This window comes from Odocoileus virginianus, chromosome 29 (assembly GCF_023699985.2).
Source record: "Odocoileus virginianus isolate 20LAN1187 ecotype Illinois chromosome 29, Ovbor_1.2, whole genome shotgun sequence".
Lineage (NCBI taxonomy): Eukaryota > Metazoa > Chordata > Mammalia > Artiodactyla > Cervidae > Odocoileus > Odocoileus virginianus.
In genome coordinates, this window is record NC_069702.1 from 30,607,178 (window position 1) to 30,625,936 (window position 18,759).

General features: G+C 36.2%; 1 protein-coding gene and 1 pseudogene across 4 annotated transcripts in view; both read left to right on the forward strand.

Moving 5' to 3' along the window:
• Positions 1–39: 39 nt before the first annotated feature.
• LOC110150321 (UDP-glucuronosyltransferase 2C1-like) lies at positions 40–18,428 on the forward strand (annotated as a pseudogene).
• Positions 15,501–18,759, forward strand: part of LOC110124514 (UDP-glucuronosyltransferase 2B17-like) — a 72,692-nt gene continuing 69,433 nt past the window's right edge. For all 4 annotated transcript variants that reach the window (XM_070458328.1, XM_070458331.1, XM_070458329.1 and 1 more), the window contains exon 1: positions 15,501–15,654. The gene's annotated coding sequence lies outside the window, so the exon portion shown is untranslated. The remainder of the gene's footprint in view (positions 15,655–18,759) is intronic.

Sequence of the window (18,759 nt, forward strand, 5' to 3'; positions counted from 1 at the left end):
TCAAATGTAATCCCCTCATATATGATGTCAGGAGTCAGTATGACACCATGCAATGCAGGCATTTACCTTTCATCCTTAAAGCAATTGTCAGATGGTAAATTATGATGCTTCCATGGAGGGAATCTTACTCACGTCTTAGATCTTTTGCCTTGATTCAGTTCAGCTCAGTTCAGTTCAGTTCAGTCACTCAGTCACGTCCGACTCTTTGTGACCCCATGAATCGCAGCACACCAGGCCTCCCTGTCGATCACCAACTCCTGGAGTTTACTCAAACTCATGCCCATCAAGTTGGTGATGCCATCCAGCCATCTAATCCTCTGTCATCCCCTTCTCCTCCTGCCCCCAATCCCTCCCAGCATCAGTGTCTTTTCCAATGAGTCAACTTTTTGCACGAGGTGGCCAAAGTATTGGAGTTTCAGCTTCAGCATCAGTCCGTCCAATGAATACCTAGGACTGATCTCCTTTAGGATGGACTGGTTGGATCACCTTGCAGTTCAAGGGACTCTCAAGAGTCTTCTCCAACACAGTTCAAAAGCATCAATTTTTCAGTGCTCAGCTTTCTTCACAGTCCAACTCTCACATCCATACATTACCACTGGAAAAACCATAGCCTTGACCAGACAGACCTTTGTTGGCAAAGTAATGTCTCTGCTTTTTAACATGCTATCTAGGTTGGTCATAACTTTCCTTCCAAGGAGTAAGTGTCTTTTAATTTCATGGCTGCAGTCACCATCCGCAGTGATTTTGGAGCCCCCCAAAATAAAGTCTGCCACCGTTTCCATTGTCTCCCCATCTATTTCCCATGAGGTGATGGGACCAGATGCCATGATCTTAGTTTTCTGAATGTTAAGCTTTAAGCCAACTTTTTCACTCTCCTCTTTCACTTTCATCAAGAGGCTTTTTAGTTCCTCTTCACTCTCTGCCATAAGGGTGGTGTCATCTGCATATCTGAGGTTATTGATATTTCTCCCAGCAATCTTGATTCCAGCTTGTGCTTCTTCCAGCCCAGCATTTCTCATGATGTACTCTGCATATACGTTAAATAAGCAGGGTGACAATATACAGCCTTGACGTACTCCTTTTCCTATTTGGAACCAGTCTGTTGGTCCATGTCCAGTTCTAACTGTTGCTTCCTGACCTGCATACAGGTTTCTCAAGAGGCAGGTCAGGTGGTCTGGTATTCCCATCTCTTTCAGAATTTTACACAGTTTATTGTGATCATACTACATTTTAGATCTTGTCTATTTTCCAGGACTCCAGACATAAAATCTCATCATGTAGGTAGTATTAGGGAGGATCTTCAAACTCATGGAGAGTTTGGAACACACACTAGATCTTCCTTCTTTTATTAATAGAAAGCTGCTATCTTATCCATAATTATTAGGAACTGCGGGAGGGTTCGCTGCCTAGGTGTCATAATGGTACCATATTACCTGTGTGGGAGATAGAAGAAATCACTTCCATTACTATTATTCCTTGTCCATTCCTTTGTCAGTTGTGTCTAGCTTCCATTCCAGTGTTCACAAAACAAAATGCCATTTCTCTGGAGAACCTTAAAATAGAAATACGAATTCACAACTTATTTTTACATACTTACAAAGACAATATTGTTCCACAATTACTTTCTACTTAGACACTCAGAGGCTTCCCTGCTGGCTCAGACGGTAAAGTGTCTGCCTGTAATATGGGAGACCTAAGTTCGATCCCTGGGTCAGGAAGATCCTCTGGAGAAGGAAATGGCAACCCACTCCAGTACCCTTGCCTGGAAAATCCTGTGGGCAGAGGAGACTGGTATGCTACAGTCCATGGGGTCGCAAAAAGTCAGACATGACTGAGCGACTTCACCAGACACTCAGAAATTCATATATGGGAGAATAGTATCTGCCAATGTTTATTACAAAGAAATGGCTCCATGACCCGATTATGCTCATTTCAGAATTATAAATGCAAACTTGATCATGGACACACTCATCATTTCTGTGTCCATACAATAATTTTGTTTGAAGTGATATTCATTTTTCTTCTTCTTACTGGAAAATATGATGCAATCTGACCTGCTGTTCCATGTTCTTCCTATGAGCATTTCTTAGGACATCCCTCTCTAATTAGTCAGTTTGTGTTGAAGCAATCTTTTCTCACAAATCAGAAATTTGTTCCAATTGCAATTCCAAATATTTCATTATTGGAGGAAGTCACACAGGATATATTTACCATTGTGTAAATAATCCAGAATGGAGTATTTAGATATCTTCTGCTGATAAGTGCTCAGTCGTGTCCAACTCTTGTATCTGATGCATTTCCAGGAAGGTTCTCTACCACTAATACCACCTGGGAATTGAAATCATTTTGAACTGGCATTAATCTCTGTAGACTCCAAGCACCACTATAGTACAAAAAGATAAGTGGGAGTCAATACAGTTCAAGTGTTAAGCTGATTTAGTTCTTATAATGAATCTACCAGGGTCATGAAATTATCTTAGGTTGGTAAGAATAAGTGAGGCAATTCAAAATTTTGATAGCTTCTTATCAGGTACATTATAGCTTTCCCCATCAACTCACATTGTGTAGTGTATATGCCAGAAAAGTAAAATAGAAAAAGAAAATTTGTAACTGTATGAATATTGTTCACTGTATACAGTTTTTCCTAGAGGATATGGGAATGAAGCTTCAGGATTCTGGAGTTCAAGATGTTCAAAACATTCAAGCAGTTTTAAAATTTAAGTAAACATACAAAAAAACCAAAGATAAAAAGCTAGGTATGTGAAAGTGTTACCTATCTACTAAGATAACCTTACCTCTGCAGTCACTCAACCATCAACTATTCATTAGATGAATACATTTTCCATGTATTACAAACTCAAAGTAACTGATATATTTCTAGGCCAATATTTCTGTATAATTGATTAATTATATGATGAATATTACATTCTAAATGGTCATTTTCTCTTTTTTCCATCTTCATATTTTTAGGTTTGTATCTTTTATATTTGTGACATTTTTACTCCAATTTATGGCCTTTTAATATGTTATTTCTTTACTAATTGATGATCTTCACCCTCCAGGAAAGATTCAGGTGATAGGGCTTAATACACAAAATGTGTCAGTTCAGAATCCACTTTGTTGCTCATGGAGAATGAAAAAATGCCTGATGGTTCATGTGAAGAGCTGAATAAGAAATAGTTTTCCAAAGATTGTAAAGATCTTCCACATTAAATATGGACATACCACATAAATAATTTTCATTGTTCACATGTGTCTCTGTCTGGTCTCTATAGCACTCAGCCAGCTGCCAGAGAAAGAAGCAGGCTATACATTTGCTGTTGTTCAGGCACTCAGTCATGTCTGACTATTTGAGACCTCATGGACTGCAGCACGCCAGGCTTCCCTGTCCTTCACTATCTCTTGAAGTTTGCTCAAACTCATGTCCATTGATTTGGTGATTCCATCCAACCATCTCATCCTCTGTCCTCCCCTTCAGCCCCTGCTCTCAATCTTTCCCAGCATCAAGGTCTTTTCAATGAATTGGCTTTTGGCATCAGGTGGCCAAAGAATTGGAGTTTCAGCTTCAGCTTCAGTCCTTTAGATGAATATTTAGGACTGGTTTTCTTTAAGATTTAGTGGTTTGATCGCCTTGCAGTCCAAGGGACTCTCAAGAGTTTTCTCCAACAGCACAGTTCAAAAGCATCAATTCTTTGATGCTCAGCTTTCTTTATAGTCCAACTTTCACATCCACACATGACTACTGGAAAAAACCATAGCTTTGACTAGATGGACCTTTATTGGCAAAGTAATGTCTCTGCTTTTTAACACACTGTCTAGGTTTGTCCTAGCTTTTCTTCTAAGGAGCAAGCATTTTTTAATTTCATGGCCGCAGTCACTATCTACAGTGATTTTGGAACCCAAGAGAAGAAAATCTGCCACCGTTTCTATTATTTCCCCATCTATTTGCCATGAAGTGATGGGATTGGATGCCATGATCTTAGTTTTTTGGATGTTGATTTCCAAATCAGCTTTTTCACTCTCCTCTTTCACTTTCATCAAGAAGCTCCTTAGTTCCTCTTCACTTTCTGCCATAAAGGTGATGTCATCTGCATATCTGAGGTTACTCATATTTCTCACACAAACTTGATTTCAGCTTGTGTTCATCCAGCCTGTTCATCATATTCATCCAACATGATATCCTCTGCATATAAGTTAAAGTAAGCAGGGTGGCAATATATAGCCTTGGAATACTCCTTTCTCAATTTTGAACCAACTCATGTCCATTACATCAAGGCTGTATATTGTCACCCTGCTTATTTAAATTATATGCAGAGTACATCATGAGAAACTCTGGGCTGGAGGTAGCACAAGCTGGAATCAAGATTGGCAGGAGAAATATCAATAACCTCAGCTATGCAGATGACATCACCCTTCTGGCAGAAAGTGAAGAAGAACTAAAGAGCCTCCTGATGAAAGGAGAAGAGGAGAGTGAAAAAGTTGGCTTAAAGCTCAACATTCAGAAAACTAAGATCATGGCATCCAGTCCCATCACTTCATGGCAGATAGATGGGGAAACAGTGGCTGACATTATTTTTCTGGGCTCCAAAATCAATGCAGATGGTGATTGCAGCCATGAAATTAAAAGACACTTACTCCTTGGAAGGAAAGTTATGACCAAATTAAACAGAATATTTAAAAACAGAGACATTACTTTGTCAACAAAGTCCCATCTAATCAAGGCTATGGTTTTTCCAGTGGTCATGTATGGATGTGAGAGTTGGACTATAGAGAAAGCTGAGCATCGAAGAATTGATGAGTTTGAACTGTGGTGTTGGAAAAGACTCTTGAGAGTCCCTTGGACTGCAAGGGGATCCAGCCAGTCCATCCTAAAGGAGATCAGTCCTGAGTGTTCATCGGAAGGACTGATGTTGAAGCTGAAACTCCAATACTTTGCATCACAGGAGGGTGGAGGCCTTAACATAACTCCTTCCTATTGGAATAAACTGGAATAATTCCATCTATTACTGCTTCAGGACCCAGATACAGCTACTTTCTTTCCCCCTTCTTTCTTTCTTTCTTTCTTTTTTTTTAGCAAAATTTTTGCAACAAAAAAAATTATTTTGTGGTGACAAAGCAGTGATTAAAGCGTGGAAGTGAATTGCATTGGTTTGAATCCTGAATCTGATACTTATCTTGCTGACTGCTTTTTTATTTTCCCTTGCTCAGATTTTCATTGTTAAATGAATTGCACAGCAATAGTAGCTTATATGATTATCTAGAGAGATGATATATTGATTCTTAGATGCATTCCTAGTATACATCAGTGAATGTTTCCTAATATTGTTATTATTTTTCTTTTTAGCCATATTATAATATAGAATGTACTCAACATTTCAGTTGCAGGCTTTGGAGTTACAGCTCTTTCTACTTTCGAAACGATCATGGACTAACAGACAAGGAGGAAGGATAAATAAAGATATATAGCTCACAGATTCTGATTCACAAAAGTGTGGTAGCATTGCACTGTAGCAATAACAAAGGAGGTAACTTTTCTCTTCTGTAAAAAATGGGTTGCCATTCCCTCCTCTAGGGGATCTTCCTGAACCAGGGATCAACCCAATGTTTCTTATGTTGCCTGCATTGGCAGATGGGTCTCTTTATGGCTAGTGTGATCTGGGAAACCCAAATATTCAATACGCATTAACTTAAAATTTATCTTCATTTTTAAACACCAGCTTTCAGTTAGTTCAGTTCAGTCACTCAGTCGTGTTCAACTCTGTGACCCCATGGACTGCAGCATACAAGGCTTCCCTGTCCATCACTAACTCCCAAAGCCTGCTCAAACTCATGTCCACTGAGTCAGTGATGCCATCCAATCATCTCATCCTCTGTCGTCCCTTCCCCTCCTGTGTTCAATCTTTCCCAGCATCTGTTTTAGATTATTAAAAATTAAAAAAAATATATACAAGGATATTAGAGAAATGTACTTTTATATAAAACTACCAAGTGAAACATACTTCTTTTAAAAAGTAAGAAAAAATTCTTCTTATTGTGTTTATTTACTGTAAAATTTGTGCAAAAATTTAAAAATGCCACTTTTAAAACCACATATGGGGACTATGCTCTTACAACCAATATATTCTCAAGATGTTTTCTTTCCAAAGTCATTGTGAAACAAAAGGAGGAAAATATATACATCATAGCTAAGATATTATTAATAATCCATGTCTCCTGCATTGCAGACAGATTCTTGACTGAGCCACTAGTGAAGCCCTTAACAATCATTGGTTCAGTCGCTCAGTCATGTCTGACTTAGCAACTTCACAGACTGAAGCATGCCAAGCTTATCTATCACCAGGTGGTCAATCACCACCACCCAGAGCTTGCTCAAACTAATGTCCATCGAGTCGGTGATGCCATCCAACCATTTCAGCCTCTGTCCTCCCCTTCTCCTCCTACCTTCAATCTTTCACAGCATCAGTGTCTTTTCCAATGAGTCAGTTCTTCGCATCAGGTGGCCAAAGTATTGGAGTTTCAGCATCAGCATCAGTCCTTCTGATGAATATTCAGGGCTGATTTCCTTTAGAATGGACTGGTTCGATCTCCTTGCAGTCCAAGGGACTCTCAAGGGTCTTCTACAACACAAAAGTTCAAAAGCATCAGTTCTTCAATGCTCAACATTCTCTATGGTCCAACGCTCACATCCATACATGACTACTGGAAAAACCATAGCTTTGACTAGATGAACCTTTGTTGGCAAAGTAATGTCTCTGCTTTTTAACATGCTATCTAAGTTGGTCATAGTTTTTCTTCCAAGGAGCAAGCATCTTTCAATTTCATGGCTGTAGTCACCATCTGCAGTGATTTTTGGAACTCAAGAAGAGAAAATCTGCCACTGTTTCTATTGTTTCCCCATGTATTTGCCATGAAGTGATGGGACCAGATGCCATGATCTTTGTTTTTTGAATGTTGAGTTTTAAGCCAACTGTTTCACTCTCCTCTTTCACTTTCATCAAGAAGCTCTTTAATTCTTCTTCACTTTCTGCCATTAGGTTGGTGTCATCTATGCAATTGAGGTTATTGATTTTTCTCCCGGCAATCTTGATTCCAGCATGTGCTTCATCCAGCCCGGCATTTCACATGAAATACTCTGCATAGAAGTTAAATAAACAGGATGACAATATACAGCCATGACCTACTCTTTTCCCAATTTGGAAGCAGTCCACTGTTCCATATCCAATTCTAACTGTTGCTTGTTGACCTGGCATACAAATTTTTCAGGAGGCAAGTCAAGTGGTCTGGTATTCCCATCTCTTTAAGAATTTTCCACAGTTTATTGTGATCCACACAATCAAAGGCTTTGGTGTAGTCAGACAGTAATAGTATTAACAAAATTAATTAATTTAACTGTAATAGTTATTACTTTACAGTAATAGTATTAATAAAATAAAATAATGAAGTGATTTGGAAAAAAATGCTTCTGGCTTCAGAAAATTTAGCTTTTATATAGGAATATCCCAATATGTCTCTTCAAATCAATAGCTTTAAAAAAAAATGTTGGAGTGTAGTTGATTTAGAATGCTGTGTTAATTTCAGATGTACAGCAAAGTGAATCAGTTATCACATATACATATATTCACTCTTTTTTAGATTCTTTTCCATATAAGCTATTATAAGAGTACAAGAATATTGAGTAGACTTCCCTTTGCTATACAGTATGTCCTTATTAGTCATTTATTTTATATATAACGGTGGGTATATGTCAATCCCAATCTTCCAATTTATCCCTCCTCACCCTACCATCTGATAACTATAAGTTCATTTTGTACATCTATAACATCTGTTACTCTACTTCTGTTTTGTAAATAAACTCATATATATTCTATTTTTAGACCTAACAGATAAGCAATGTCATGTGAAATTCGTTATTCCCTGTCTGATTTACTTAGTGTGACAATCTCTAGGTCCATCCATGCTACACAAGTTGCTTTCTGATTTTACAGTTCTTCCAAATAAGACAAAAACAAACACCACCTAAAGAACTAAGAAGGTATCCTACATTCTTAGTATTATCTACATACTTGTAATTGGGTAAATAAGGAAATTTTGGATGCTTAATTTTTATCACTAATTGGATTAAAATATTAACACAGAAAATTTGGGAAGTTTTAAATGTAATGAGTATTTGAGATGAATTTTTTCACAGTGACTTACTAAATATAAATCAACTTAGAAGGAATTTAAAACATTTGAGGAAATGAAGGAAAGTTGTAAGTGTGCAGATGAGTGTTCATAGGGTTCATGGTTTCGTACTTTAACTTTGTTCTTAATGCATGCATGCTAAGTCACTTCAGTAGGGTCTGACTCTTTTTGACCCCATGGACTGCAGCATTGCTAGGCTTCCCTGTCCTTCACCATCTCCCAGAATTTGCTCAAACTCATGTTCATTGAGTCAGTGATGACCATATTGATGAGTTTATTTAAATATGACACCCTTTGCCCTACCCTCATATTGAATAACTGATTTCACAGTAAGATGTGATATGTGTTATAACTGCTGTGAGGAACCATCATCATGACCTCACTGAGTTTCCCAGAGAATACCTGCCCCACAGTGGGAGAGGTGCCCCAGGGATCTGGTCACCTTTCATGTAGCTCACTTCAAATTTATCAGAACTCCTGGTGAAGCTGTGTTTGCCTGGAACTATTTCAGAATTATTCTATCCAATAGTCCCAGATCTTTGCCAATTAAAAATAGTTTTATTGCTACCTAGAATGGAATAAGCCCACATTGCTCAGTGTACTCTCCTACAAAAAATAATTTTCCAGTGATTGTTTCAGAATTATTGTGTCTTGTAGTCCTTCACATTTTCTAATGTAACATTTTTGTTACCATTTACACTATAATAATTCAACATTGCTCAATGTATTCTATTACCAAAATAATAATAATATAAGAGGCAAAAATTTTCTGATTATCTAGTCAAAACCATGTTCTTACCTTTTAAATTTCTTTTTTGTTTTAAATATATTATTCTTTTCTCTCTGGAAAATAATAACCCTGCTCTTCCATCATAAAATGTATACTTTCTGATCCTACTTATTGTCATAAAACTTTTTGAAGACTTTTTTTAACAGAAAAAAGAAAAGAAGAATTTTCTCAAACTTTAACCTTGCAGACTACACAATATATAGTATTCTTCAAAGTATAATTTCACACTGATGATATCAATCTCAGTATTAAATTTACTGAACTTTCCTATGACTCACATAGTACATCCAGGTATTGTGTGTATTTCCAGTTACCTGTAGCAGCATTTAAAGTTACCTATCTTCAGTATTTCGTCTCATCATTTTGCTATTTAAACCTGCTTCATCTCTATGTGGAAGACACATCCTTATCATATTATGGTAATACATCCTTTCTTTAAAAATTTTAGACATAGCAGGGGAAGGAGACGGTGAGATGAATTGAGAGTAGCAAGGAAAGACATGCTTCAGTTCAGTTCAGTTCAGTTCCATCCAGTCGCTGAGTCACGTCCGACTATTTGCGACCTCATGAATCGCAGCACGCCAGGCCTCCCTGTCCATCACCAACTCCCGGAGTTTACTCAAACTCATGCCCATCGAGTCGGTGATGCCATCCTGCTATCTCATCCTCTGTCGTCCCCTTCTCCTCCTGCCCCCAATCCCTCCCAGCATCAGGGTCTTTTCCAATGAATCAACTCTTTGCATAAGGTGGCCGAAGTATTGCAATTTCAGCTTCAGCATCAGTCCTTCCAATGAGCCCTCAGGACTGACCTCCTTTAGGATGGACTGGTTGGAGCTCCTTGCAGTCCAAGGGACTCTCAAGAGTCTTCTCCAACACCATAGTTCAAAAGCATCAATTTTTTGGCACTCAGCTTTCCTTACAGTCCAACTGTCACATCCGTACATGACAACTGGAAAAGCCATAGCCTTGACCAGACAGACCTTTGTTGGCAAAGTAATATCTCTGCTTTTTAATATGCTATCTGGATGCTTACCATGTGTAAAGTGGGCTTCCCAGGTGGCAGTCGTAAAGAATCCACCTCCCAGTGCAGTAGATGCAGGAGACATGGGTTCAATCCCTGGGTTGGGAAGTTTCCCCTGAAGTAGGAAACAGCAATTCACTCTGGTACTATTTCCTGGAAAGTCCTATGAACAGAGGAGCCTGGTGGGCTATAGTCCATGGAGTTGCAAAGAGTTGAACACAACTGAGTGACTGAGCACCAAGATCATGTGTAAAATAGATAGCTAGTGGGAAGTTTCATATAACACATGGAGCTCAGCCTAGTGCTCTGTGAGGACCTGGGGGGTGGGATAAGTGGGGAGGAAGGTTCAAGGGAGAGGAAATACATGCATACTTATGACTGATTCACACTGGCTGTATGGCAGAAATAAACACAACATTGTAAAACAATTATCTTCTGATAAAAAATTATTTATACACCACAGAAAAGTTAAAAAAAAATCACTGATATAGATTGGTTATTCTCACTCACTGGCATCTTTATGAAAATAATTTGAGCTCATGGCAACAATGTATGCAAAGTATGAAAAATTATAAACAGGAAATAAGATATACTCTCTATCTAGGGATCTTCTCAGTTTAAAATTCATATATTTTTTTTTTGAAGGATGATATATGTTTGACATAAAAAATTATTTAAGTGGTATAAAGGATTGATTTGATACTTTTAAATATTGTAGTTGTTCTTGCTGGTTTAGTCTGTCAGTCATGTCCGACTGTTTGTGACCCCATGGCCTGTCCATGGAATTCTATAGGCAAGAATACTGGAACATGTTGCCATTCCCTTCTCCAAAGGATCTTCCCAACCCAGGGATCAAGCCCAGGTGTCCTGCATTGCAGGTAGATTCTTTGCCATCTAAGCCATCAGGGAAGCCCTTCCATTTTAATGATAGTTTTCACTTCTCTTCTGTCACCTAATTATTATTTCTTTTTTTTTGTGGATGGAATAATTAAGATCTAGTCTGGTAGCACCCTTGATAATTATAATATAATATTTTTGTCTATACTTACTATTTTATACCTTAGCTCTCTAAGATTTCTTCACAATGACATGCAAGTTTGTATCCTTAGAAACCTCATTTATTCTCCCAATCCTCAGATTTTGGTCACCACCATATTACTCCTTATTTTTGGAAGTTTGACTTTTTTAGATTCCACATACAAAGAATATTATACAGTATTTGTATTTCTCTCTCTTTTCACAAAGATAAACAAAAATGGCAACCTGTAGCTAGACTAACAAAGGAAAGAAGAGGACTCATATAAATAAAATCAAAAACGAAAGAGGAAACATTACAACTGATACAATAGAAATACATAGTGTCATAAAAAACTACTGTATAGAATTATATGCCAACAAATTACACACCAAGAAGAAAAGGAAAAATTCCAAGAAACACACAACCTAACAAACTGAATCAGGAGGAATAGAAAATCTGAACAGCCATAATGAATAAAGAGATTGACTCAGTAATCAAAAATTTGCCAACACAGAAAACCCTAGGATCAGATGCCTTCACTAATGAATTTTATGAAATATTTAGAAATAATTAATGCAAGTCCTTCATAATTCCAAAAAAGTTAAAGAGAAGAGAGGGAACACTTTCAAACTCAATTTACAAGACTAGTGTTACTTTGACACATGTATGATACTCTAAGTAAATGATACTCTAAGTAAAGAAAGCTATAAGCCAATATTCAGAATGAATATAGATGCAAAAATTCTCATCCAAATATCAAGAAGCCAAATTCAAGAACACGCTAAAATAATTATATACAATGACCAAGTGGAATTTATCCTTGAGATGCAACATACCCAAATCAATAAATGCAGTGCATTGGTTTCCCTGGTGGCTAAGACAGTAAAGAATCCACCTGCAATGTAGGAGACCCAGATTCAGTCACTGGGATGGGAAGATCCTCTGGAGAAGGGAATGGCTACCCATTCCAGTGTTCTTGCCTGGAGAATTCCATAGTCAGAGGAGCCTGGTGGACTGCTATCCATGTAGTAACAAAGAGTCAGACATGACTGAGAAAATAATCACTTCTCCATTTAGGTAGTTAGACTTTTGATAGAATGAAAGACAAAATAACATGATCAAATCAATAGTTGTAGAATAACATTTGACAAGATGTTACATCCTTTCCTGATAAAAGTCCTGTACATATTTCATACAGAAGGAGCATACTTCAACATAATAAAGATTGTATATGACAAATCCAAAGTTAACATGCTCAACAGTAAAAATTTGAAAGATTTTTTCTCTAAGAACAGGAAAAAGACAAGGATGCTCACTCACATTCATTTCAACACAGTACTAGATGTCCTAGCTAGGCCAACTAGGCAAGAAAAAGAAAAGGCTTTTGAATAAGAAAGAAAGAAATAAAATTGTCATTTTTTGCAGATGACATGATTTCTTGTGCAATCATGAATATTCATTCAAAGGACTGATGCTGAAGCTGAAGCTCCAACACTTTGGCCACCTGATCTGAAGAGTCGATTCCTTGGAAACGACCCTAATGCTGCGAAAGATTGAAGGTAAAGGAGAAGGGAGTGGCAGAGGATGAAATAATTATGTAACATCACCGACTCAATAGGCATGAATTTGAACAAACTCCAAGAGATAGTGGAAGACAGAGGAGCCTGGTGTGCTGCAATCCATGAGGTCACAAAGAGTCAGACACAACTTAGAGACTGAGCAACAACAACAAAATCCCAGAGATTCAACCCAAAACCTGATGAAGTAAAATAAATCCAGTAAGATATAAAATCAACATGCTTCCCAGGTGGCTCAGTGGTAAAGAATCTGCCTGCCAATGCAGGAGATGCAGGAGATGCATCTTGGGTCAGGAAGATCCCCTGGAGTAGGAAATGGCAACCCACTCCAGTATTCTTGCCTGGAAAATCCTATAGACAGAGGAGCTTCACAGTATACAATCTGTGGGATTGAAAGAGTTGGACATAACTGAGTGACTGAGCACCGAGCATATATATATGCCATGCCAAAATCAACATACAGAAATGAATTGAATTTCTCTATACTACTAATAAAACATTTGGAAAAAATCTCATTTATGATTGTGTCAAAAGCAAGAAAATAATAGAAGTAAATTTAACCAATGAAGTGAAAAATTGGCATATTATAACTGCAAGACTTTGTTGAAGGAAATAGAGGAAAACACAAATGAGAAAATATCCTGTTTTCATGAATCTCAAGAATTAATGTTGCTAAAATACCCACACTAATAAAAGCAAAAGCATCACACCTCCCAATTTCAAATTATACTTCGAAGTTGTGGTATTTAAAATAATATGGTATTGGCCTAAATATGAAAACATAGAATAGCAAAAGACTATGCAAGGTCCAGAATTAAAACTTTGTATTTGTAGTCAGATAACTAACAATGAAGATAAGAACAACCAATGGGGAAATATTCATCTGTTTTTTCTCTTCTGAGAAAACTAGATAAACACAAGCAAAAATAGTAGAGATCCATAATTTATACCTTTCACAAAAATTAATTCAAGATGTATCAAAGATTTAAACATAAGATAGATACCTTAATACTCTTTAAAAAGAAAAAAATGAGTGTAGGGAAAAAGCTACTTGACATTTGTCTCGAAAACAATTTTCTTGGATATAACACCAAAATCATAAAAAGGGAAACATCAACAGTAGGATTACATCAAACTTTAGAGCTTCTGCACAGCAAAAGAAGACTTCAACAAGATTAAAACACAACCAACAGAATGGGAGACACGTTTGCAAACCACATATTGAATGGGAAGTCAATATACAAAATACTGACATATTTTGTCAAATGTCTTAATTCTTTAAAAAGTACTGAAATTTTCTGAGAGCCTAATAATTAATAGAAAAGTTAATGGTTTGAAACTGGTTTCTTTACATAATGAAATCTTCACAATCATTGACTTGGATTCAAATCTCATTTTGCAATGTAATAACAGTAGCTACTAATATTATAGTTACAAATTATTATGATTATGATACTATTCATTTTTCCTTGTCATTCTCTCTTTCCTCCAAACCTCTCCTTCTACTAACACCATCACTTTCCTGAAATGAGAATGGTGAAAATTTTTCAAAATATAGAGTTAGACAGCATAGAATTTTTGCTAATCTTATTTCAGCCTGTGGACAGTGTGAAAATTACCATAGATAACCCAAACAATTTGCAATCCCATGAGATTTTAATTTTACTCTTGAAAAAGATGTCAGTTTCATTTTTCCACAAACAAGGAGGAGATAAAATGATCTTCTAGAGATCACAAGATTCTTTGCTAAAGATTGTTTGCTTCCTATTTATGTCTTACCTAAATTCAAAGCAGATCATAACAATTTAAAACAGATTATATTCTTGCTTTCACTCATAAGGAATAATGCCCTGTAAACTGAAGAGAATTCTTTATAATTTTAAGCTATGAGTAGTTTTCAGATTCAAGTGGTTCAAATTATTTGTTCAAATGGGCATTCAAGAAAACCAGAGAAGATGTCCCAGCCAAAAAAAAAAATTAGTCTGAAGTGAATATTCATCACATGATAATGGAGTTTTTAAAATATTACCAGAGATTATTATGGTTTTGTCTTTAAACTTCTTTCTTTTGATATCTTCTAAAATAAAATTGAAAACTCTTATTCTTTTTTTCTCTAACTTACTTTATTGACTTAACTCTTTCTTCTCTTCAAAACAGTTACATTGCATTTTAATCTTTTTCCCCTTTAAATTTTTTTTTCTTAATTTGTTTTATTGCCCTGTGGTTGATTTGTCAAAGCTCAGCCCAACCTACTAAAAATTGATTTTGAAGGTCAAGGACAGATCACTGGATTGTGACTGTAATGCACTTGGCTTAACCCAGATTTGCTTTGAGCAAGAGAGCTAATCACGAAGGCTGCACACGGCTTCTGTGTCCTTTGCCTGCTACATCTGTGGTTCTTTGACTCTGGAAGGACTGGGAAGGTACTTGTATGGCCTGTGGATTTTATTCACTGGATTAATTTAGAAGTTATTCTGGAAGAGCTCCATCTTCGTGGGCATGAGATAACCATCCTGGTACCCTCACCAACCTGTCTGTTGGATCATATAAAGATTCCCTTTAATGTGGAGATCCTCCAACTTTCAGTAACTAAGAAGCTTTCACAGAAGAGCTTGATACTGGTCTCTATACATTTGTTTTGAAGTTCCAAAACTTTCATGGTGGGACTTCCGAGAAAAACTAACAAAAGTGATCAGCAGTTTATTAATATCAGACAAAAGAGTATGTGCCAGTGCTGTCACAAATAAGGAGTTACTCAGCAGGCTACGGACAACCAAGTTTGGTATCTGTATTGCTTACCCTTTAAGCTTCTGCGGAGAAATGGTGGCTGAACTCCTCAATATCCCATTTATATACTCACACTGGTTCTCCTACCAGAATGTTATTGAAAGATTGTGTGCTGGCCTTCCTACTTCTTCATAAGTTCCTGGCACCACATCAGGACTGACAGACAGCATGACTTTTATGTAGAAGCTGGAGAATCGGTTTTTATATGCAATGAGTGAAAAGATATATTCATATTATTTATTTCTGGAATGGGATGAGCATTAGAGCAAGGTTTTAGGTAAGAGAAACGTGCATGCAATAAAAATACTCATTTCATATGTAAAGTGTAAATATCTGACTATGAAAACTTACAAAAAAGTACTTTTAAGAGAGAACACAAACTCCTGTTGCTTAAATGTATTGAATGAAAAAATAATAATTTTATTTCTTCTCTCTTTTATTTGCTTTTTTTATGATTGAGTCCTGACAACATATCAAAAAAGGAATATTCTGCATATTTATACATAAATTCTGCCTGATGCCAGTAAGTTTTTTTTTTTTTTAGAATCTGGAAAACCCAAATCTGACAGTGTTCTTAATTTCTATAACCTCAGACTTCTCTCTTGTTTACTTCTTATATGCAGCCAGTTGTTGCTTGTTTGTTTGTTTTTTTGATTAGCCTGCTGTTTCTCAGGCTTTCTGTCTGCGCACTATCAAGGTTTCGTTGGTTGGCTGGTTGGTTGCAGGGCTTGGTGTGTGGTGAGCAAGAAACTATACAATAAATGTAACTTCATTTCACCTGATCTTGTCTTCCAAAGAGGAAAAAAGGAAGATTTTTCTCTAAAGGACCCTTTCTAGACTTTTAAACTTGTTACTGTCTTGTTGTTCTATTCATAATTGCATTAGAGATCAGCTAGTGAGTTTTGACCCTGACAGTTTTTTCCTTGTAGCAAGTCCATTTACTCCCTTGGTTTTTTTTTTTTCCATGATTGATTTTTTTCTATTTAAAAAGGACCTACTTAATTGTGAAATGGATGACTTCATATTATTTATCTTTGAGGAAGCTGTACCCTACTTACTTTATTTAGTTAGATTTTTTAGATATAATTAACATGTAACATTATATTAATTTCATGGATCTAGAAAAATTAATCAGTAATCAAACTACAAAAAAAAAAAAAAAAAAGGAAAATTTTATTTGAGCCAAAGTGAGGATTACAATCCAGGAGACTATCTTCCATAAAGACAATCTTCCATTATCTTCTCTGATAAATGTTCTCTACATTAGAAGTCAAAATACAGTTGTGTAAGTTTTGAGACAAGGGGTTATATTAATACATCAAAGGGTTATATAGCAAAGTAAGATACTGACAGTTTACATAGGCCAAGAAAGCAAATAGTGGGTCATTGTGCTCCCTTAAGGAATTAAGGAAGGAATTTTATCTCCTGAGAGTTAACTGGTGGGCACCAGGAGGAAATTGTTTTTGTTGTGTTGGTGACTGAGTAGGCACACCTATGTCTTCTACTGTGTCTATTTAATCTGCAGTGTAGACATGCAATGCACACTAAAGGGTGGGTGGGATGTGACCCAAATGGCAAAGAAAATTTTATGCTAAATTTTTCTTGTCCTGCTTCAAAATAATTTACTTTTGTTTCAGGTGTATAGCACAATGATTTTATTTTTTCATTTATTTTATTAGTTGGAGGCTAATTACTTTACAATATTGTAGTGGTTTTTGCCATACATTGACATGAATCAGCCAGGGATGGGATGGGGAGGGAGGTGGGAGGGGGGATCAGGATAGGGAACACATGTAAATCCATAGCACAATGATTTTAAATTTGTATATACTGTAAGTGAATATCACAAGAACTCTAGTTAACACTCATCACCATGCATAGTTACAAATTTTCTTATTTTGAATTGAGAACTTTTACAATCTACTCTTTTATCACATTTCATATACATAATACAGTCTTGTTAGCTATAGTCACCATAATGTATATCACATCCCCAGGACTTATTTTAGAACTATAAGTTGTATCTTTTCACCACTTTGACCTACCCATTGTGCCCACTTTCCAACCCTGGCATCTGGCAACCACCAACCTGTTCTCTGTTTCTATGAGTTCATTTTATTTATTTATTAGATTTCACTTTTAAGTGATTTCAAATAGTGATCATTTTTCTCTGTCTGACTTCACTTATCATGATTTCCTCAAGTTCTACTTATGTTGAGGCAAATCACAGGTTGTCCTTTTTCCTTGTGACTTAATAATATTCCATGGTATATGTATTCATAATTTTCTTATCCACTCACCCACTGAAAAATGTTTAGATTGTTTCCATATTTTGGCTACTGTAAATAATGCTACAAAGCTGAAATGAACATAGGAGTGCTGTAGTGCTTTTATTTTTAAAGTTTTGAGGAATCCCCATACTGTTTTCTACAGTTTTGCACCGATTTACATTCCCACCAACAGTGCACAAGGGCTCCCCTTTCTCCATATCCTCTCCAGCATTTGTTATCTCTTGCCTTTTTATCATAGTCATACTAACAGCTGTGAGGTGATAGCTCACTGTATTTTTAATTTGCATTTCCTGACAAATATGAATGGTGAGTACTTGTTATGTACTTACCCATTTGGAAAAATGTCTGTTCAGGTCTATAGAATATCTATGCTTTTGCTCAATGCCTAATTGAATTGTCATTTTTTGTACTAAATTATATTAAGTTCCTTAGAGATTTTGGATGGTAATCTTGCAGGCAATATGTGGTTCGCAAATATTGTCTCTTGTTTCATAGGCTGCTTTCTCATTTTATTGCTCATTTCTGTTGCTGTGTTAGTCTTTTTAGTTTGAATTAGTCCCACTTGCTTATTGTTAATTTTACTGTTTATGCTTTTAGTGTGATATTTTAAAAATCCCAGATTCTAGAAACTTTATGGTTTCAGGTCTTATATTCATGTCTCTAATCCATTTCCAGTTAATTTTTAGATTGGAGTCTAGTTTCATTCTTTTGTATGTGAATATCCGTTTTTGTTTTTTTTTTTTTAGCAAAAATTATTTAAAACTGCCTTTTTCCACTGAGTATTTTTGACTCCACTGTGAAATATTAGTTGATCACATGTGTATGGGTTTATTTCTGGGCTGTTGAATCTGCTCTATTGGTCCATGTGTCTGTTTTCAGAGCTATACCTTTTGTTTTGATTACAATATCTTTATAATATTGTTTGGAATGAGAAAGTGTTGTGCCTGTGGGGTGGTCTCTTTTCTGTGGCTATTTGGGTTTTTTTTTTCAGTTTCACATGAATTTTATTTTATTTATTTTATTTTTTATATTGCTAATTCAAATATGGTTTTTTGTTTTTTTACATTTATTTTTATTAGTTGGAGGCTAAT